The sequence below is a fragment of the Pseudophryne corroboree genome, chromosome 3 (genome assembly GCF_028390025.1).
Source record: "Pseudophryne corroboree isolate aPseCor3 chromosome 3, aPseCor3.hap2, whole genome shotgun sequence".
NCBI lineage: Eukaryota > Metazoa > Chordata > Amphibia > Anura > Myobatrachidae > Pseudophryne > Pseudophryne corroboree.
In genome coordinates, this window is record NC_086446.1 from 524,188,390 (window position 1) to 524,210,337 (window position 21,948).

Here is a 21,948-nt window from a genome sequence, read left to right on the forward strand (position 1 = left end):
CGCTTATTGCGCATGCGCAATGTTCGCACTGCGACTGCGCCAAGTAAATTTGCTATGCAGTTAGGAAATTTACTCACGGCATTACAAGGTTTTTTCTTCGTTCTGGTGATCGTAATGTGATTGACAGGAAGTGGGTGTTTCTGGGCGGAAACTGGCCGTTTTATGGGAGTGTTTGAAAAAACGCTACCGTTTCTGGGAAAAACGCGGGAGTGGCTGGAGAAACGGAGGAGTGTCTGGGCGAACGCTGGGTGTGTTTGTGACGTCAAACCTGGAACGACAAGCACTGAACTGATCGCACTGGCAGAGTAAGTCTCGAGCTACTCAGAAACTGCACAGAGAAGTCTTTTCGCAATATTGCGAATCTTTCGTTCGCAATTTTGAGAAGCTAAGATTCACTCCCAGTAGGCGGCGGCTTAGCGTGTGCAATGCTGCTAAAAGCAGCTTGCGAGCGAACAACTCGGAATGAGGGCCCATGTGCACTGCAGGGGGGCAGATATAACATTTGCAGAGAGAGTGAGATTTGGGTGGATTATTTTGTTTCTGTGCAGGGTAAATACTGGCTGCTTTATTTTTACACTGCAATTTAGATTTCAGTTTGAATACACCCCACCCATATCTAACTCTCTCTGCACATGTTATATCTGCCCCTCCTGCAGTGCACATGGGGGGGCCTTCCGAGTTGTTCGCTCGTTGCCGATTTTCGCTATACTGCGATTAGTTGCTTAATGCGCATGTGCAAGGTTCGCAGAGCGCATGCGATTAGTTATTTTACACAAAAGTTAGGTATTTTACTCATGGCATAACTAATCTTTTTCATCGCTGTGCTGATCGGAGTGTGATTGACAGGAAGTGGGTTGATAAAGCCTACTGATTTACCCTATATTAAACACTATAAAAGGTTAAGAGACACAGTACGCAATTGGCGCACGAGGTACCGTAAGGGTACGCCCTTAGCATAGCGGACGCTGTATCGGGAGCGAGCCGCTCGAGCGACACAAACGCTCGCGAGAATACGCTGTTGGTATCAAGCACACCATAGGCTGCCGATTACCGTAATGATACGCTACCAGCGTAGCGGACGCTCGAGACCACGAGGAGATCACAAGCGGCGCTGACGCTCACAGAATTAAACCTTAACAACTATACCTTAAAGAATGTACTTATACTGTAAACCTTTATGCAGTGATAATGTGTAGATGCAATGCAATGTACCCTTGTTAGTTTAAAAGCTGTATGAGCGACTGAGACGCTCAGAGAACCCTTAGAAATATAATAAACACTCAAATACCGGTCTAAGGTTCTAACACCTTTAAGTGAGAGAATGAACGTTCAATTGCAAAAGAATATACAGTACAGTTTATACACTACCAGGCTAACATAAATATCTAACAGAATTACTACACGTTAAAATATAATAGTGGCACAATTACATTTAAAGGGGAAGGAGAGAGAGAATGGCTTACAACAAATTAGGAGGTAAAATGGCTGCAGAGAACTTATCCACAAGGGGAAACAATCGCATGCGCCTTCCTGGATATCCAGCTCCCGATTATCAGTGATGAGAACCGTTGAGAAGAGTAGAGAATAGAGCTGGCCCAGGTCGGCTTGTCTTTATATACACTTACACACAGTACAGTACAATGGTCCCTACATTCTTATTGTTCATTGGACACAGGAATCCGTCTCCGCATTATAACAAAAGGTCATAGGTTGGTTCATACAGGTGGGCTGTGACTATTTCAAACTGCTCAAGTGGGAGGGAAACTCAGGTTTCCCGCCGCATGGGTAATAAACTGCAAATATAGTAAATGTCCATAAACTTCTTATAGTCATAACTATACGCACGAGCGATTAATCCGTTTCTAACCAACACCGGAATATTGCTAATTATATACCCTTCCGATGGATACTAAACACCACTGTGTAACCCCTGTCTGACCCTTCGTATCAAACAAAGAGGGATCTCTTTGTCTCTGAACATGCTACATTAACTAAACTTTCAGATTCTATCAACGGGACCATAATCTACAAAATACATTATATGACTAAAATATGTAACGATTGAGTCGCCCGCTAGACGCACACAAACTCTACCGTAAATGCGCATACCGTGCGCCTGCGAGTGCACGCGACTGCGAGTATACGCACGCACGGGAGAGCTCATGCACGTGCAGCGGGCACACGCATGAGGTGCATATATGGCAATGTGCAGCGTGATATTTTTCTGACTTTGACACGGTGTTTCTGGGAGGAAACTGGCCGTTTTATGGGAGTGTGCAGAAAAACGCAGGCGTTCGAGTTGCAAAACGCAGGAGTGGCTAGAGAAACGGGGGAGTGGTTGGGCAAACGCTGGGTGTGTTTGTGACGTCAAACCAGGAACGAAAAGGACTGAGCTGGTCACAATGGCTGAGTAAGTCTGGAGCTACTCAGAAACTGCTAAGAAATTTCTATTCGCAATTCTGCTAATCTTTCGTTCGCAATTCTGCTAAGCTAAGATACACTCCCAGAGGGCGGCGGCTTAGCGTGTGCAATGCTGCTGAAAGCAGCTAGCGATCGAACAACTCGGAATCACCCCCATGGTTTTGCCCAACTGATAACAAATTTGCTGCTGCGAATCTGCGATCAACTCAGAATTAGGCCCTAAGAGCACTGGTAGTAAAAATTATTTTGATAAACCCTCACAATTAACATGGCGTATCAGTGAAGTTCTTAGCACACATTTGTGCAAATATGTGGGCCCATCCACTGTGATCAGGTGACTTAATTACATCCCTAATAGTATCATGTTATATAAATGTATCTAGGTCTTACCTTCAAATAGAGCCCTTATTAATGTGTGGTTAGCAATGTAGCTGTGCTAATTAAAACACCTGAGGGTAGATGGGAGGGGTGTCAATACCAGAGTGATGGAGCCTTACCTTTAAGTGTACAATATATACACAAATATTTGAAGGCTAGCTATGGCACTGATCACACCCCCCTCCTGATCTGCTCTTGGCTGGGATGCAAAATGTCTCCACCCTCTGGAGTGCTTTGTGGCGCCATAAATACAGTTTTTAATAATTTATATTTCTGTTTTTGTAAGATGTGGTCATGCCCCCTTACATTAGGCCTTGCCCCCATTACTTACTGCATTCTAAAGCCTGTACACACACATTTCTAGAACACAAATGATAATTCCCCTTCATTCTGAGTTGCTGATGTGCCCCCATACATTGGGCTTGCCACAACAACTTGATAGCCGCGGCAGGGCGCGCCGGCGCCCAGCCGTTGTTGGCCAGCTGGGACGGCGGGTCAAGTCCAGCGCACCTCCTGCTGGTCCCCGCCCGGTGCCTGGCAATGGGCTGACACTGGGCTCTGGGAGCCGCCGGATCCTTGGTAACAGGGACGCCAGCTGGCGGTTCTGGGACATGCAGCAGGGCAGCTGCACGATATTTCTAATCAGGTTCTCTGCAGGGATTAGGGGAGGTTTCTTTTATATCCTCCTCCATTACTAGACTCAGACGCCGGTGATAGCTTCTTGTGAGCTGTGTCCTGCCTTGGGTATATTCCAGTGCTGTCAGTCTGTTCCTGCATGCGGCATCCTGTGTCCAGTTGTACGGAGCCTCATCCCTGATATCCGATCCAGACCTCCTCTCCAGTGATCCTGTATCGGCTACCTTGGGGTGCCCCGTTCCTTCTGCATGCACAGTACCCGGTGTCATGAGTAACGGCTCTGCTGCACCTTTCGGCTTGGCCAAGTTATTCTTTCCTTCTTGCTTTTGGGTTTTCTTCAGAGGTTCTGCAATTGTTGTCCTCGCCGAGTGGCGACGATTTGTGTTAGCATTTAGGACAACGTTACTTTTGTTACAGTTATTCTTGGCGGCCGTGCCGCACATAACTTAGGTATAATTTTTAGTAGTTTCCTTTTTCTTGTGTGTTTTTCTTAGTCAGTTTTCCCCTTGTTCCCTCTCGGCCTCGGTTAACGCCTTGTCACTCACTAAGACCGGGGGGCATCGGAGTCGGGCAGACCTAATCCGCCCGTCAAACGCGGCTGCCGTGGGCCCAAGAAAACATAGTCTCGCAGGCGTTGACCGACCACTTGGGAGAGACAACGGAGTCAGGATTTCTGTTTGGTGTTGCTGCATACCTCAGTTCAGTCGCAGCTTCACGCACCTGTACTTGGAACACCTCTGCTGCCACCCTGTCTCCTGAGTTCCAGTTACAGAGAACATAACACAACTGGTACACAATTACAGTGATAGCTACACCTGCATATAGATAGACTGAATTCAGTGAATTCACACACAAACAACAGCTAAGCTCAGGGATGTTGCTAGATTCTAAAGAAAGCCAGCTCCTTTGATTAAAACCAATCATCACAACTATCATACACAAGTAACAAAACTAAAAGGGACAATAACAAAATAGGAAATGCCATGCTTGCACATAAACACACAGCGCCAGACACATTGGGATGCAGTTGGCATCGCAATGTACAGGATGTTGGCGGACACACTATACCTTTCTGTGATCGCTTAGAGACTACAGTAGGCCCTAGGCAATGACAAGGTCACTATCTATCTATGCATATGTTTGTAGTCATAAACAAAAACACTTGTGATTTTCTGATAGTGAACATGTTCTTTCTTTTAAAATAAGTAACTGTCATTTTAAATTGCATGTCAAGGTATGTAAAATTCCAGATTTTGTTGTTTGTGGGAGAAATCTTTCTCTGTGTGTGAAAACGTTATTAGGAAAATGTGGTCATGAAGTCCTCAGTGTGCGCAGTCACAGAGTGCACATCATTAGGTAAGGAGGAAGGAAGTCTTGCTTCACATTGACTTATTTTGTAAGGATAGAGAGGTCAGCGGAGGAGCTAAGCTGGGGAAGGAACAGAATTATTTATGTAGTGGTAATATGTTGCAGGATATGTGTGTCTGTGCACGTGTGTGTGAAAGAGAGAGAGATAGCTATGTGTAATGAATCTGATTCTTGGTTTAAAAAAAAAAATAGGAAAAACATGAACAGGAAAACATTAAGTGATATTTAGTGTCAACAACCCTGCTAAGGAGACGGAACTTCTCTGAGTAAACATTAGGCACAAATATGATCAAATATGCTGGTAGCCAAGGAGTATAATTGTGAATGCTGAGCGAGTTGGATTTATGTACGTTGTTTGTACAAAGGTGGGTCTGAGGCCCGCATCAGTGTGACTGAAGCCTTGTATCACTACTCTGTGCTGTTGGGGAGCCTTGCTCCTTTTACATCACTATCTGTCTGAGGCTCTGTGCTTCACTCTGTTTCCATCCTGCCATCATGATGCTACTCCTGCCACATGCAATACTATACTCAGTAACATAGGGCCTAATTCAGATATGATCGCAGCAACAAATTTGTTAGCTAACGGGTAAAACCATGTGCACTACGGGGGTGGGGGGGGGGGGGGGGGCAGATATAACATGTGCAGAGATAGTTAGATTTGGGTGGGGTGTGTTCAAGCTGAAATCTAAATTACAGTGTAAAAATAAAGCGGCCAGTATTTACTCTGACCAGAAACCAAATAACCCACCCAAATCAAAAGGCCAGTACTCACGGCCCGATTTGGGAGAGATGTGTGCTGAGCGAACCGCTCAGCACACATCTCTCCCGGCGCTCAGCATAGCGCGATCTGTGCTGAGCGTGCGGGGGGAGACGGGGGGGCCGCTCATTTCACCCAGCGGGTGAAGTGAGCGACCCGCTAGATTGGCCTGCATGCAGGCCAATCTAGCAGCAGCGATAGCGATGTGCGGGGCTGCGCATCGCTATCGCTGAAGGGGCTACACACGGAGCGATGTTGCTGAAAATCTAAGCAATCTAGTCAGATTGCTTAGATTATCGCTCCGTGTGTAGCCCCCTTTACTCTCTCTGCAAAGATTATATCTGATCCCCCCTGCAGTGCACTCGCTTTTCATTAGCTAACAAATTTGCTGCTGCGATCAGATCTGAATCAGCCCCATAATCATCTGTGAGCCCCGCAGTGGTAAAATAACATTTGTAGGCATCCAAAATAAAAGTAGCAAAGTGCACTTAGTGCCTTTTCCCCTGTGCCTCCATTTATTATACCAGCCCTGTGCTGCAATAAAGAAAAAAATGGACAAACTCATGCCAACTCACCTGGCTAGTCTCTAAACTTGAATTCAATCAGAATTTTGCCATCCAATGATTGGGCCAAAGAGCTGATTTTCACAAGTGTGGAAAACTGTATAGTTTAAATAAATGACATGAACTTGTATGCTTTATGCAGCCCGCACACTTTCTGGATTGAGGAATAATGGCAGGTATTTTCATCTGTCGCAAGAAAATGTTGCATTTTGTTCAAAATAAACATTATCATATGTCCTTACGTAACATTATTTTTCTCCAGAGTCTATTCTGTGTTGTGACGTCTTTAGTAAATGATTACTATTAATTTCATGGGAAGAACTTTGGAACCTGCCCTAGGATCTGTTATGATTTGGACCTTGGACAAAACGTATAATGGACACACAGCATATCACTATATGGGCCTAGTTATTAAGAACTAGCTGTTCTACCGTTCTTTGCTCAGGAGTTTCTGATTTTCATGGTTGTAAATATAAATGAGTGTTAAAAATTTGGTAAATCTATAGCGATGTAAATTTAAGACGTCTTAATGTAAGTAAATATTAATCCATGGTTCTTGACGTTACCCGAGGAGCACCCGTAGCAGATACGGTAAAAAGTGACAGGACCATTTTTGTAGTTTATTAAATTCTACCCACTGGAGGTGCAAATCAAATTTTGATCTGATTGCCCATTTGGGCGTTATCGTTCATGCAACGCAAACCACGCATTGGTAATGACATCATTTTTATCCCTTTAGAGAAGGTCTATTAAAATTCTAATTACGTCGTTTTTCTATTTCCCAACTGCAGAATACCTATGTTAAATTTCATATTCCTAACATATCGGAAAGTAAGAGAATTAGTGATGAGTGAGTGAGGGCTTTCGCATTTATATATACAGGTTTTTGTTCCAGAAACCAATGGGGAAACTGCAGGTTACTCTGAATTTTTTATAGATTTAACCTGGCTACACATTAGACGATGTATACCCGACACGACATTGGTGGCGACGTGACCCATCGTGTTTTTTTTAAATTATACTGATATATTATTTTTTTGTTTTGTCTTTATGTGTTTTATATTGCATGCATGCATTTGTCCATATGGGATATACATATATATTTTATATATTTAAATAAAAAACAATTATTGTATTACTATTTGGAATAAGCCTCTTTGGTAGTTTTTTAACAGAGAGCAAGTATACTAAATATTGGTAATTTTTGAATATAAGCCACAAAGTCACCAAGCACGGTAATTAGTTTGTTGTATGCATATACTGTATGTTTTTGAGGTTGTGACTAAACCACAATTACCTGCAGCTACGGTGAATAGTAACATTGCATTTTTAAAGCACCAGGAACTTTAGTGTGCTCCACTATATATTTTTTGTGCAGAATAGGACTGGACCCTGCAATAGCGGTACAGGCAGGGATGTTGCAAGAGCGGCTCTGGTGGAGCACGAGCTCTGGGTGCCAAAAATGGTAGAGGGCGCATTGTTGTTAGCTCCCCCCCCCCCCTCCCCCGCTGTGACACGGGCTGCTGTACAGGCAGCCGCAGAGCAGGATGAGAAGGAGCAGCGGGGGTGCACATTGACTCAGACTAGGTAGGGAACAGGGCAGACCGAAAGCGACAGCAGGAGACGCCATAAACCGGAGCTCTGCCTGCCCTCTTTATATGTCTCACTGTTTGCTTGTAGCTGTGCAGCAGAGTTACTTCTGCAGCATCACTCTCTGCCTCCGCTGCTGCAGTACCTTTCTCTGTCTAGCCCAGCTACTGTAACTGGGGCAGACAGATAGGTACTGCAGCTTCAATGTAGAATGTAGATAAAGGTGCTGCACAGCCAGGGCAGAGAGGTACTGCAGCAGCCAATGAAGAAAGAGGTGCTGCAGCAGCTGGGGCAGAGAGAGGTAATGTAGCACCCGGGGCAGAGAGAGGTAATGTAGCACCTGGGCAGAGAGAGATTATGCAGCAACTGGGGCAGAGAGATCTCTTGCTGCCCAGGGGCTCTACTTTGTGGTGTACATGTATAAGGGATACTACTGTGTGGTGTACATGTATAAGGGATACTAATGTGTGGTGTACATGTGTAAGGGATACTACTGTGTGGTGTACATGTAGAAGGGATACTACTGTGTGGTGTACATGTGTAAGGGATACTACTGTGTGGTGTACATGTAGAAGGGATACTAATGTGTGGTGTACATGTATAAGGGATACTACTGTGTGGTGTACATGTGTAAGGGATACTACTGTGTGGTGTACATGTATAAGGAAAACTACTGTGTGGTGTACATGTGTAAGGGATACTACTGTGTGGTGTACATGTGTAAGGAATACTACTGTGTGGTGTACATGTATAAGGGATACTAATGTGTGGTGTACATGTAGAAGGGATACTACTGTGTGGTGTACATGTATAAGGGATACTACTGTGTGGTGTACATGTGTAAGGGATACTACTGTGTGGTGTACATGTAGAAGGGATACTACTGTGTGGTGTACATGTGTAAGGGATACTACTGTGTGGTGTACATGTAGAAGGGATACTAATGTGTGGTGTACATGTATAAGGGATACTACTGTGTGGTGTACATGTGTAAGGGATACTACTGTGTGGTGTACATGTAGAAGGGATACTACTGTGTGGTGTACATGTATAAGGGATACTAATGTGTGGTGTACATGTATAAGGGATACTACTGTGTGGTGTACATGTAGAAGGGATACTACTGTGTGGTGTACATGTATAAGGGATACTACTGTGTGGTGTACATATAGAAGGGATACTACTGTGTGGTGTACATGTATAAGGGATACTAATGTGTGGTGTACATGTAGAAGGGATACTAATGTGTGGTGTACATGTAGAAGGGATACTACTGTGTGGTGTACATGTATAAGGGATACTAATGTGTGGTGTACATGTAGAAGGGATACTACTGTGTGGTGTACATGTAGAAGGGATACTACTGTGTGGTGTACATGTATAAGGGATACTAATGTGTGGTGTACATGTGTAAGGGATACTACTGTGTGGTGTACATGTAGAAGGGATACTAATGTGTGGTGTACATGTGTAAGGGATACTACTCTGTGGTGTACATGTAGAAGGGATACTACTGTGTGGTGTACATGTATAAGGGATACTAATGTGTGGTGTACATGTAGAAGGGATACTACTGTGTGGTGTACATGTAGAAGGGATACTACTGTGTGGTGTACATGTAGAAGGGATACTAATGTGTGGTGTACATGTAGAAGGGATACTACTGTGTGGCGTACATGTGTAAGGGATACTACTGTGTGGTGTACATGTAGAAGGGATACTAATGTGTGGTGTACATGTATAAGGGATACTACTGTGTGGTGTACATGTGTAAGGGATACTACTGTGTGGTGTACATGTATAAGGAAAACTACTGTGTGGTGTACATGTATAAGGGATACTAATGTGTGGTGTACATGTGTAAGGGATACTACTGTGTGGTGTACATGTGTAAGGGATACTACTGTGTGGTGTACATGTAGAAGGGATACTAATGTGTGGTGTACATGTATAAGGGATACTACTGTGTGGTGTACATGTATAAGGAAAACTACTGTGTGGTGTACATGTGTAAGGGATACTACTGTGTGGTGTACATGTATAAGGAAAACTACTGTGTGGTGTACATGTGTAAGGGATACTACTGTGTGGTGTGCATGTGTAAGGGATACTACTGTGTGGTGTACATGTAGAAGGGATACTAATGTGTGGTGTACATGTATAAGGGATACTACTGTGTGATGTACATGTATAAGGGATACTAATGTGTGGTGTACATGTATAAGGGATACTAATGTGTGGTGTACATGTATAAGGGATACTACTGTGTGGTGTACATGTATAAGGGATACTACTGTGTGGTGTAATGTTAATAACGGATATAACTGTGCAGTGTAATGTAAACTGGTACTATTCCGTTGCCATGCCTCTTCCCATGAAGCCACCCCCCTATATTTTTGTAGCTGTCCCTGTTTTAAACATGAGGGCACCTAAAGGAAACTTTCCCCCTGAGCTCCATAAGATCTATAACTGGCCCTATAACCAGTTTAGGATTTTTATATATTTTTTCTTTTCAAACGTAACATGCCACCACATGTTGGCCAGGCCCCCAATTCAGTACAGAGGAGGGAGGTGCGAAAACATACCCTTGCTCTGGGCACTCTGGCACCTAGCTACACCTCTGGGCACAGGTACCATGCTTTAACATGTACGAGCTTGCAGCTGATGGCAGATACACACCCTGAAAATGGTATGCAGTTATGTAACCGGCGGTCAGGAGGCCGCTGGTCACAATACCGGACTCACAATCTCTATGGTCGGCATGCTGACCAGCAGGGACTATTCCCATGATACCCATAAAGTGGGAATAGAACCTGTGGCGAGTGCAACGACCCACCTGCGTGGCTCGCCCCCCCCAACGGCATTCTGCTGCCAGGATACCGGCATCGGTATACTGAGACCGCCGGTCACGCATACCCAACCCCCTGAAAATGGCCTGCGTTTTGCTAACCCCTCCCTGTAAACTCCAAGTTGACACCTCCAAACTGTCACTTCCTGTCATTCACTTTGCGATGTAATCCCCATTGTGAGTTGGATAGCAGCAGCACCTTTGCTCGTGAGCATTGCGATCATGGGACATGCACGGTCTGCCCATAATCACTCAACTGCGTGATAATCGCCCATTGCATACAAAAATTAATTAGTCCCATAATACAAGCAAAGTGATGCAGTGGCATTGTAATATATAATAAGGACAGCAATCAGAATGAGTTTTTACAGTTGCCATTTAGAGTACGTTTATACAGACCAGGCCATAAAATGAGTTTATGGAGACCTCTTATAATGGGCATGAGAGTACTGTAAGTTATTAATTAGTCATTTTGATAAGCTGGCATGGACCTAATTAAAAAAGTGCATAGATTTCAATCCAAAGTCAGTAGATTCTCACCCTTTTCTTTCTCTTCATTCTAAAAATATTAGGTATCTCTTTGGTGTTTGTAAATACGTCAGTAATCTTTTTGACTTCATCAAGGTTGTCCTTAGAAGCATAGGCATTTCTATAATGGGTGCAAGGTGTGCCCACACTGCAGATTATATGACTGAAGTGTGTGTATGTACACACATATATATATTAGTGATGAGCGGGTTCGGTTCCTCGGAAACCGAACCCCCCCGAACTTCACCCATTTTACACGGGTCCGAGGCATACTCGGATTCTCCCGTATGGCTCGGTTAACCCGAGCGCGCCCGAACGTCATCATCCCACTGTCGGATTCTCGCGAGATTCGGATTCTATATAAGCAGAAGCGCATCGCCGCCATTTTCACTCGTGCATTGGAAATGTTAGGGAGAGGACGTGGCTGGCGTCCTCTCCGTTTTTATTAATTGTTGATGCAAATATTTGTGCTTGCTTTGTATTATTAATAGGAGGAGTACAGTGCAGCGTTTTGCTGATCAGTGACCACCAGTTTTATCCGTTCTCTGCCTGAAAAAAATGCTCCTTATCCGTTATCTGTGCTCAGTGTGCTGCATATATCTGTGCTCACACTGCTTAATTGTGGGGACTGGGGAGCAGCAGTATTATATAGGAGGAGTACAGTGCAGAGTTTTGCTGACAGTGACCACCAGTATACGTTGTCTGCCTGAAAAACACTCCATATCTGTGCTCAGTGTGCTGTATATATCTGTGCTCACACTGCTTAATTGTGGGGACTGGGGAGCAGCAGTATTATATAGGAGGAGTACAGTGCAGAGTTTTGCTGACAGTGACCACCAGTATACGTTGTCTGCCTGAAAAACACTCCATATCTGTGCTGCATTGTAGTATATAGTAGGAGTACAGTGCATAATTTTGCTGACCACCAGTATATAATATATAGGAGTACGGTACAGAAGGCCACTGCTCTACCTACCTCTGTGTCGTCAAGTATACTATCCATCCATACCTGTGGTGCATTTCAGTTTTGCACAGTTTGCTGACCACCAGTATATAATATATAGCATTACGGTACAGTAGGCCACTGCTGTACCTACCTCTGTGTCGTCAAGTATACTATCCATCCATACCTGTGGTGCATTTCAATTTTGCACAGTTTGCTGACCACCAGTATATAATATATAGCATTACGGTACAGTAGGCCACTGCTGTACCTACCTCTGTGTCATCAAGTATACTATCCATCCATACCTGTGGTGCATTTCAGTTTTGCACAGTTTGCTGACCACCAGTATATAATATATAGCATTACGGTACAGTAGGCCACTGCTCTACCTACCTCTGTGTCGTCAAGTATACTATCCATCCATACCTGTGGTGCATTTCAGTTTTGCACAGTTTGCTGACCACCAGTATATAATATATAGCATTACGGTACAGTAGGCCACTGCTGTACCTACCTCTGTGTCGTCAAGTATACTATCCATCCATACCTGTGGTGCATTTCAGTTTTGCACAGTTTGCTGACCACCAGTATATAATATATAGCATTACGGTACAGTAGGCCACTGCTGTACCTACCTCTGTGTCGTCAAGTATACTATCCATCCATACCTGTGGTGCATTTCAGTTGTGCACAGTTTGCTGACCACCAGTATATAATATATAGCATTACGGTACAGTAGGCCACTGCTGTACCTACCTCTGTGTCGTCAAGTATACTATCCATCCATACCTGTGGTGTATTTCAGTTGTGCGCAGTATATATAGTAGAAGGCCATTGCTATTGATACTGGCATATAATTCCACACATTAAAAAATGGAGAACAAAAATGTGGAGGTTAAAATAGGGAAAGATCAAGATCCACTTCCACCTCGTGCTGAAGCTGCTGCCACTAGTCATGACCGAGACGATGAAATGCCATCAACGTCGTCTGCCAAGGCCGATGCCCAATGTCATAGTAGAGTGCATGTAAAATCCAAAAAACAAAAGCTCAGTAAAATGACCCAAAAATCTAAATTGAAAGCGTCTGAGGAGAAGCGTAAACTTGCCAATATGCCATTTACGACACGGAGTGGCAAGGTACGGCTGAGGCCCTGGCCTATGTTCATGGCTAGTGGTTCAGCTTCATATGAGGATGGAAGCACTCATCCTCTCGCTAGAAAAATGAAAAGACTTAAGCTGGCAAAAGCACAGCAAAGAACTGTGCGTTCTTCTAAATCACAAATCCCCAAGGAGCGTCCAATTGTGTCGGTTGCGATGCCTGACCTTCCCAACACTGGACGGGAAGAGCTTGCGCCTTCCACCATTTGCACGCCCCCTGCAAGTGCTGGAAGGAGCACCCGCAGTCCAGTTCCTGATAGTCAAATTGAAGATGTCACTGTTGAAGTACACCAGGATGAGGATATGGGTGTTGCTGGTGCTGGGGAGGAAATTGACAAGGAGGATTCTGATGGTGAGGTGGTTTGTTTAAGTCAGGCACCCGGCGAGACACCTGTTGTCCGTGGAACGAATATGGCCATTGACATGCCTGGTCAAAATACAAAAAAAATCAGCTCTTCGGTGTGGAATTATTTCAACACAAATGCGGACAACAGGTGTCAAGCCGTGTGTTGCCTTTGTCAAGCTGTAATAAGTAGGGGTAAGGACGTTAACCACCTAGGAACATCCTCCCTTATACGTCACCTGGACCGCATTAATCAGAAGTCAGTGACAAGTTCAAAAACTTTGGGTGACAGCGGAAGCAGTCCACTGACAACTAAATCCCTTCCTCTTGTAACCAAGCTCCTGCAAACCACACCACCAACTCCCTCAGTGTCAATTTCCCCCTTACACAGGAAAGCCAATAGTCCTGCAGGCCATGTCACTGGCAAGTCTGACGAGTCCTCTCCTGCCTGGGATTCCTCCGATGCATCCTTGAGTGTAACGCCTACTGCTGCTGGCGCAGCTGTTGTTGCTGCTGGGAGTCGATCGTCATCCCAGAGGGGAGTCGGAAGACCACTTGTACTACTTCCAGTAAACAATTGACTGTCCAACAGTCCTTTGCGAGGAAGATGAAATATCACAGCAGTCATCCTGCTGCAAAGCGGATAACTGAGGCCTTGGCAGCCTGGGCGGTGAGAAACGTGGTTCCGGTATCCACCGTTAATTCAGAGGCAACTAGAGACTTGATTGAGGTACTGTGTCCCCGGTACCAAATACCATCTAGGTTCCATTTCTCTAGGCAGGCGATACCGAAAATGTACACAGACCTCAGAAAAAGAGTCACCAGTGTCCTAAAAAATGCAGTTGTACCCAATGTCCACTTAACCACGGACATGTGGACAAGTGGAGCAGGGCAGACTCAGGACTATATGACTGTGACAGCCCACTGGGTAGATGTATTGCCTCCCGCAGCAAGAACAGCAGCGGCGGCACCAGTAGCAGCATCTTGCAAACGCCAACTCGTTCCTAGGCAGGCTACGCTTTGTATCACCGCTTTCCATAAGAGGCACACAGCTGACAACCTCTTACGGAAACTGAGGAACATCATCGCAGAATGGCTTACCCCAATTGGACTCTCCTGGGGATTTGTGACAACGGACAACGCCACCAATATTGTGCGTGCATTACATGTGGGCAAATTCCAGCACGTCCCATGTTTTGCACATACATTGAATTTGGTGGTGCAGAATTATTTAAAAAACGACAGGGGCGTGCAAGAAATGCTGTCGGTGGCCCGAAGAATTGCGGGCCACTTTCGGCATTCAGCCACCGCGTGCCGAAGACTGGAGCACCACCAAACATTCCTGAACCTGCCCTGCCATCATCTGAAGCAAGAGGTGGCAACGAGGTGGAATTCAACCCTCTATATGCTTCAGAGGATGGAGGAGCAGCAAAAGGCCATTCAAGCCTATACATCTGCCCACGATATAGGCAAAGGAGGGGGAATGCACCTGAATCAAGCGCAGTGGAGAATGATTTCAACGTTGTGCAAGGTTCTGCAACCCTTTGAACTTGCCACACGTGAAGTCAGTTCAGACACTGCCAGCCTGAGTCAGGTCATTCCCCTCATCAGGCTTTTGCAGAAGAAGCTGGAGACATTGAAGGAGGAGCTAAAACAGAGCGATTCCGCTAGGCATGTGGGACTTGTGGATGGAGCCCTTAATTCGCTTAACCAGGATTCACGGGTGGTCAATCTGTTGAAATCAGAGCACTACATTTTGGCCACCGTGCTCGATCCTAGATTTAAAACCTACGTTGTATCTCTCTTTCCGGCAGACACAAGTCTGCAGAGGTTCAAAGACCTGCTGGTGAGAAAATTGTCAAGTCAAGCGGAACGTGACCCGTCAACATCTCCTCCTTCACATTCTCCCGCAACTGGGGGTGCGAGGAAAAGGCTAAGAATTCCGAGCCCACCCGCTGGCGGTGATGCAGGGCAGTCTGGAGCGAGTGCTGACATCTGGTCCGGACTGAAGGACTGAAGGACCTGCCAACGATTACTGACATGTCGTCTACTGTCACTGCATATGATTCTCTCACCATTGAAAGAATGGTGGAGGATTATAAGAGTGACCACATCCAAGTAGGCACGTCAGACAGTCCGTACGTATACTGGCAGGAAAAAGAGGCAATTTGGAGGCCCTTGCACAAACTGGCTTTATTCTACCTAAGTTGCCATCCCTCCAGTGTGTACTCCGAAAGAGTGTTTAGTGCAGCCGCTCACCTTGTCAGCAATCGGCGTACGAGGTTACTTCCAGAAAATGTGGAGAAGATGATGTTCATCAAAATGAATTATAATCAATTCCTCCGTGGAGACATTCACCAGCAGCAATTGCCTCCAGAAAGTACACAGGGACCTGAGATGGTGGATTCCAGTGGGGACGAATAATTAATCTGTGAGGAGGGGGATGTACACAGTCAAAGGGGTGAGGAATCGGAGGATGATGATGAGGTGGACATCTTGCCTCTGTAGAGCCAGTTTGTGCAAGGAGAGATTGATTGCTTCTTTTTTTGGTGGGGGCCCAAACCAACCAGTCATTTCAGTCACAGTCGTGTGGCAGACCCTGTCGCTGAAATGATGGGTTCGTTAAAGTGTGCATGTCCTGTTTATACAACATAAGGGTGGGTGGGAGGGCCCAAGGACAATTCCATCTTGCACCTCTTTTTTCTTTCATTTTTCTTTGCATCATGTGCTGTTTGGGGACAATTTTTTTTAAGCGACATCCTGCCTGACACTGCAGTGCCACTCCTAGATGGGCCAGGTGTTTGTGTAGGCCACTTGTGTCGCTTAGCTTAATTACACAGCGACCTTGGTGCGCCTCTTTATTTCTTTGCATCATGTGCTGTTTGGGGACAATTTTTTTGAAGTGCCATCCTGCCTGACACTGCAGTTCCACTCCTAGATGGGCCAGGTGTTTGTGTCGGCCACTTGTGTCGCTTAGCTTAGTCACACAGCGACCTTGGTGCGCCTCTTTTTTTCTTTGCATCATGTGCTGTTTGGGGACAATTTTTTTGAAGTGCCATCCTGCCTGACACTTCAGTGCCACTCCTAGATGGGCCAGGTGTTTGTGTCGGCCACTTGGGTCGCTTAGCTTAGTCACACAGCGACCTTGGTGCGCCTCTTTTTTTCTTTGCATCATGTGCTGTTTGGGGACAATTTTTTTGAAGTGCCATCCTGCCTGACACTGCAGTGCCACTCCTAGATGGGCCAGGTGTTTGTGTCGGCCACTTGGGTCGCTTAGCTTAGCCATCCAGCGACCTCGGTGCAAATTTTAAGACTAAAAATAATATTGTGAGGTGTGAGGTGTTCAGAATAGACTGAAAATGAGTGTAAATTATGGTTATTGAGGTTAATAATACTATGGGATCAAAATGACCCCTAAATTCTATGATTTAAGCTGTTTTTGAGGGTTTTTTTTGTAAAAAAACACCCGAATCCAAAACACACCCGAATCCGACAAAAAAATTTCAGGGAGGTTTTGCCAAAACGCGTCCGAATCCAAAACACGGCCGCAGAACCGAATCCAAAACCAAAACACAAAACCCGAAAAATGTCCGGTGCACATCACTAATATACACACACACACACAGTCGGTATACTGATGCCGGAATTCTGACTGCTGACAATACCGCCAACTGGAATCCCGGCTAACGGGTTATTTCCCACTCGTGGGTGTCCACGACATCTATAGAGTGGGAACAGAACCTGTGGCAAGGGCAGCGTAGCGAGCCCTCAAGGGGAATCTTTGCGCTTCCAGCATACTGGTGGCCGGGATGCCGTTGTCGGTATACTGCCGTTATATCAAACTGAACCCATAATGTGTGTGTATACTGTATATACATAAATGTTTACGTTTTATGAAAGAACTCCTAGAATGTTCTCTGCATGTATTGACTTGGTTAAGGCTGTGGTGTAAAGGTTAAGGGTAATTCTCCAATGTCAGGTGCTGATTCTTAGTTTATAGCAGTTCTAGTTCTGATTATCCAACAGATATCTCAATGTATTACTTTACTGCTCTGATGGTATCTAGCTTTCCTTCTCTCCCTCTATCTAGCAACTTGGCAGGTTTTTCATAGGGGACATCAGTAGCCAAAGTTCTGATCTCTTTTTTTAGATTATTGGTAGGTTAGTACTTTGTGCCTGCTGTCACTTTCCTACTGCCATAGAAACCTGTTTACAGCCGATTGCATGAGGCAATGTTCATTACTCTTCAGGATGAGAAAGGATGAATTTTGCCTACACTCAATATCAACTATGCCCTTGCTCAGCTGTTAGCACTAAGTCTGTACTTAGATAGGATGTAAGTAAGGGGTTAACATTGACAGCTTTGTCCTTAATTTCCTCTGATGTTTGATAGGTGCAGTAGGGATTTTACAGACCTCTCCCTTAGACAGCACCTCAATCCTATTGGGTGCTTGAGCCACTTCCCCAACCTGGTACACAGCCTTATTATTATTATTGCTATTATTATAATCTTTTATTTATATGGCGCCACAAGGGATCCGCAGTGCCCAATTACAGAGTACATAAACAAATAAGCAAAAACAAGAAAAACAGTGACTTACAATTCAATATAATATAGCAAGTGTAAAGTAAGCATACCTATATATTATGCTTGTTAATAAGTCCAAACATACATAAGTTCTTTAGGGGGACATTTACTAAGCAGTGTTAAGAGCGGAGAAGTGAGCTAGTGGAGAAGTTGCCCCATCAACCAATCAGCAGCTCTGTATAATTTTATAGTATGCAAATTATAGATGTTACTTCAGTACTGATTGGTTGCCATGGGCACTTCTCCACTGGCTCACTTCTTTGCTCTAATCACTGCTTAGTAAATATCCCCCTTAGTTATTTATCTCCTCCTTCTTCTCTCTCTCTTCTGGGGTCTGCTGCCTAATACCGATGACTGTAGTATGCAGACTGCAGAGAGGAGACAGATTGGACAGCATGATACATCATTATATAGTTTAAAAAGGAAGTTGGTCTCTGTATGGTACTCTGAGGAGATGCCTTCACAGCACAATTATTTAGACCTTCTGCAAACAATGAAATGAGCTTATATCAATATATTATTATTATTATTATTATCCTTTATTTATATGGCGTCACATGGGATCTGCAGTGCCCAATTACAGAGTAAACAAATAAGCAACACATGACGACAGTGACTTACAGTTCAATACAATATAGGACAAGTGCAGGGTATATAAACATAGCTGCATCAGCAGACAACACTGAAAAAAGTTATCAGGGTGGCAGAAAACAGAGGGATTTGGTGCCGTCAAAAGGAGTATTGAAAAGAAGATAGGTTAAGTAAGAGACGTAAAAGCACATGAGGGAAGAGGACCCTGCTCGTGAAAGCTTACATTCTAAAGGGAAGGGACACACCGCCAGGGGTGACACAGATGGGGTAGAAAGTGAGCGTGGGCCACAGAGGGCTTAGGATGAGAGATGGCTGGGTTTGGTGAAGAAGTGTGTCTTGAGAGCCCGTTTGAAGCTCTGTAGAGAGGAGGCGGAGGATCTGAGGGGGAGAGGTAGAGAATTCCAGGGAAAGGGAGCAGCACGTGCAAAATCTTGGAGGTAGTAGTAGGAAGAGGTAATCAGTAGGCAGGAGAGGTGGCGTGCATTAGCAGAGCAAAGAGGATGGGCGGAAGTGTAAAGGGAGATATGGTCAGAGATATAACTGGGAGAGGAGTGAGTTAGGCCTTTGTAAGTGAGTGTGAGAAGCTTGAAATAGATTCTGAAGGGGAAGGAGAGCCAGTGGAGGGCTTGTAAGAGGGTGGATATAGTGCGATTGGTGAGGAAGATGAGCCAGGCAGCAGCATTGAGGATAGATTGGAGTAGAGAGAGTACAGTATTCCAGTCGGGAGATGACCAGTGAGTGGATAAGGGGTACATTTACTAAGCAGTGATAAGAGTGGAGAAGTGAGCCAGTGGAGAAGTTGCCCATGGCAACCAATCAGCACTGAAGTAACATCTATAATATGCATACTATAAAATTATATAGAGCTGCTGATTGGTTGATGGGGAAATTTCTCCACTGGCTCACTTCTCCGTTCTTATCTCCGCTTAGTAAATGTACCCCTGTGTGGCATCCTGGATGAGAAAGGGTCTGATCCTGGAAATATTTTTGAGATAAAAATGACAGGTTTGTGAGAGGTGCTGATTGTGTGGTTTGAACGAGAGGGAGGAGTCAAGGATTACTCCAAGACAGCGTACTTGGGGGCTAGAGAAGTTAGTAATGCCATCAATAGATAATGGTAAGGTACCTCTGCAATCTGCTCTACCGAACTCCTCAACTGCCTCCCGTTGCAGTGTCCTCCCTCCTGCTCAGGGCTCAAGGCAGTTATTTCTAACTGCACATGGGGGGTGGGGGATGGGGGGATTGGCAGTGGTCTTCTGTAAAGCTCTCTGGTACTTTCTCTGTTCATGCCATTATTATGTACATTTCCTATGGACACTGGCACCATAGTACATTTAATATACATCTTATAATAATAAAAGACAGTGCATCTATAGTATACATATATGCACTTTCCCTCTACCTCCATTATGTGAATGGAGCTTACAGTCAGATTTTCCACATGGCAGTAAAGGTAAAACCTGTGGCCCGATGGACTGCCTCTCAACTGCCCGAGGTATGTGCTGACAACAGTCAGTGTGATCTGTGCTGTGCTTTTCTGTGTAAATAAATGGTTTAAAATGTGGAAAAAAATGTGTGCGTGTTTGTGTGGGGGTAATGTTTTGCCCAGAGCCAGAGTGACCCCATGAACTGTGTCCCAAACTGTGGCATTACCCCCCCCCCCTCTGCTAGTTGCACCCTGTGCTGGTTATTTAACTTATTTAAGCCACTTAGTGTTTGATTGGCAGCTTGTGAGGCCAATTAAAAATAATTGAGTTGCTGCATGAAACTTTCAATTCTGTGGCAGGTTCTGCCTTCATATTATCAGCTCCATATCATTTATATTCTGCCTATTAACTGATTTAGCCCTGGCTTTGCCATTTGAGACTAAATATACGATATCGAGGAACACATGGGAATGACAGGAAAGAGGAGTGGTGTTCTAACTATATGCTTCGAAAGTCTTGAAATAAATTCTTCGTTGTTTAGTGTACAGATAACCTAGCAACTCAGACACCTCTAGGCATTATAACTGCAAGGGCAGAGTCACCTGGGCTGTTTTTACAACTGTACTCTACTGTAATTACTAAAGCCAAGTTACTTATTGAAATGCAACTGTTACCATCTGTGTGTTGCATCCTCTTCTTGTAAATACATGTTCCTGTAAACCAGCCATATCTAGTAGCACATCCTGTGTTTTTTGTTATCCCCTTGGATTCTATTTATGACTATTGGGTGACAATTCACATTTGATTTGAATGCGCTTTCCACGCATTAATTAAAACATTAAATATTACATAAAAAATATTTATTGGTTTGTAATGGTTTAGTATTACTGTGTTACATAATCCTCACTCTGCAATTCACATTGTACAGCACAGAAGGTATTATTTTAATGCACTATTGTGTATAGGAAATACCTGAATAGATATGTGAAAGATAACTTTTTTCTATTTTCCCTGCGTTATACGCAGCACATTTTTTAGCGTTTTAGAAGAATATGAACAAAATGCATTGAAACAGCATGAAAATTGTGGGACAAAAGCATCTTAATTTCTATGTGCTTCCTCTTCTCTGCATATATGTAATAGATACAGCCTTTTGGCGTCTGATCCTGAGGTGTCATGCAAATAAGGGAAACTTTTTCAGTACTTGAAAGCATACTATCTTTACAGCTGGTATGTGTGACCATTAACTCTTTACTTTAAAATAGAAATCACTAGAGATGAGCGGGTTCGGTTTCTCGGAAACCGAACCCCCCCGAACTTCACCCTTTTTACACGGGTCCTAGGCAGGTTCGAACCTTCCCGCCTTGCTCGGCTAACCCGAGTGCGCCCGAACGTCATCCCGCTGTCGGATTCTCGCGAGATTCGGATTCTATATAAGCAGCCGCGCGTCGCCGCTATTTTCACTCGTGCATTGGAGATGATAGGGAGAGGACGTGGCTGGCGTCATCTCCGTTTATTGTTGAACTTGATTGCTTTATTGCTTAATTGTGGGGAGGACTGGGGAGCAGCTGTTAGGAGGAGTACAGTGCAGAGTTTTGCTGATAAGTGACCACCAGTTTTTATCCGTTCTCTGCCTGAAAAAAACGCTCCATACCATATCTGTGCTCAGTGTGCTGCATAATATATCTGTGCTCACACTGCTTAATTGTGGGGACTGGGGAGCAGCTGTATTATATAGCAGGAGTACAGTGCAGAGTTTTGCTGACAGTGACCACCAGTATACGTTGTCTGCCTGAAAAACACTCC

At 44.6% G+C, this 21,948-nt stretch overlaps 1 long non-coding RNA gene across 2 annotated transcripts in view; it reads right to left on the reverse strand.

The window, feature by feature from the left end:
- The window catches only part of LOC135057973 (uncharacterized), a 95,384-nt gene extending 75,475 nt beyond the window's left edge, over positions 1 to 19,909 (reverse strand). For both annotated transcript variants that reach the window (XR_010244500.1, XR_010244499.1), the window contains exon 1: positions 19,842 to 19,909. This is a non-coding gene — a long non-coding RNA (uncharacterized LOC135057973). The remainder of the gene's footprint in view (positions 1 to 19,841) is intronic.
- Between the last annotated feature and the right edge of the window lie 2,039 nt (positions 19,910 to 21,948).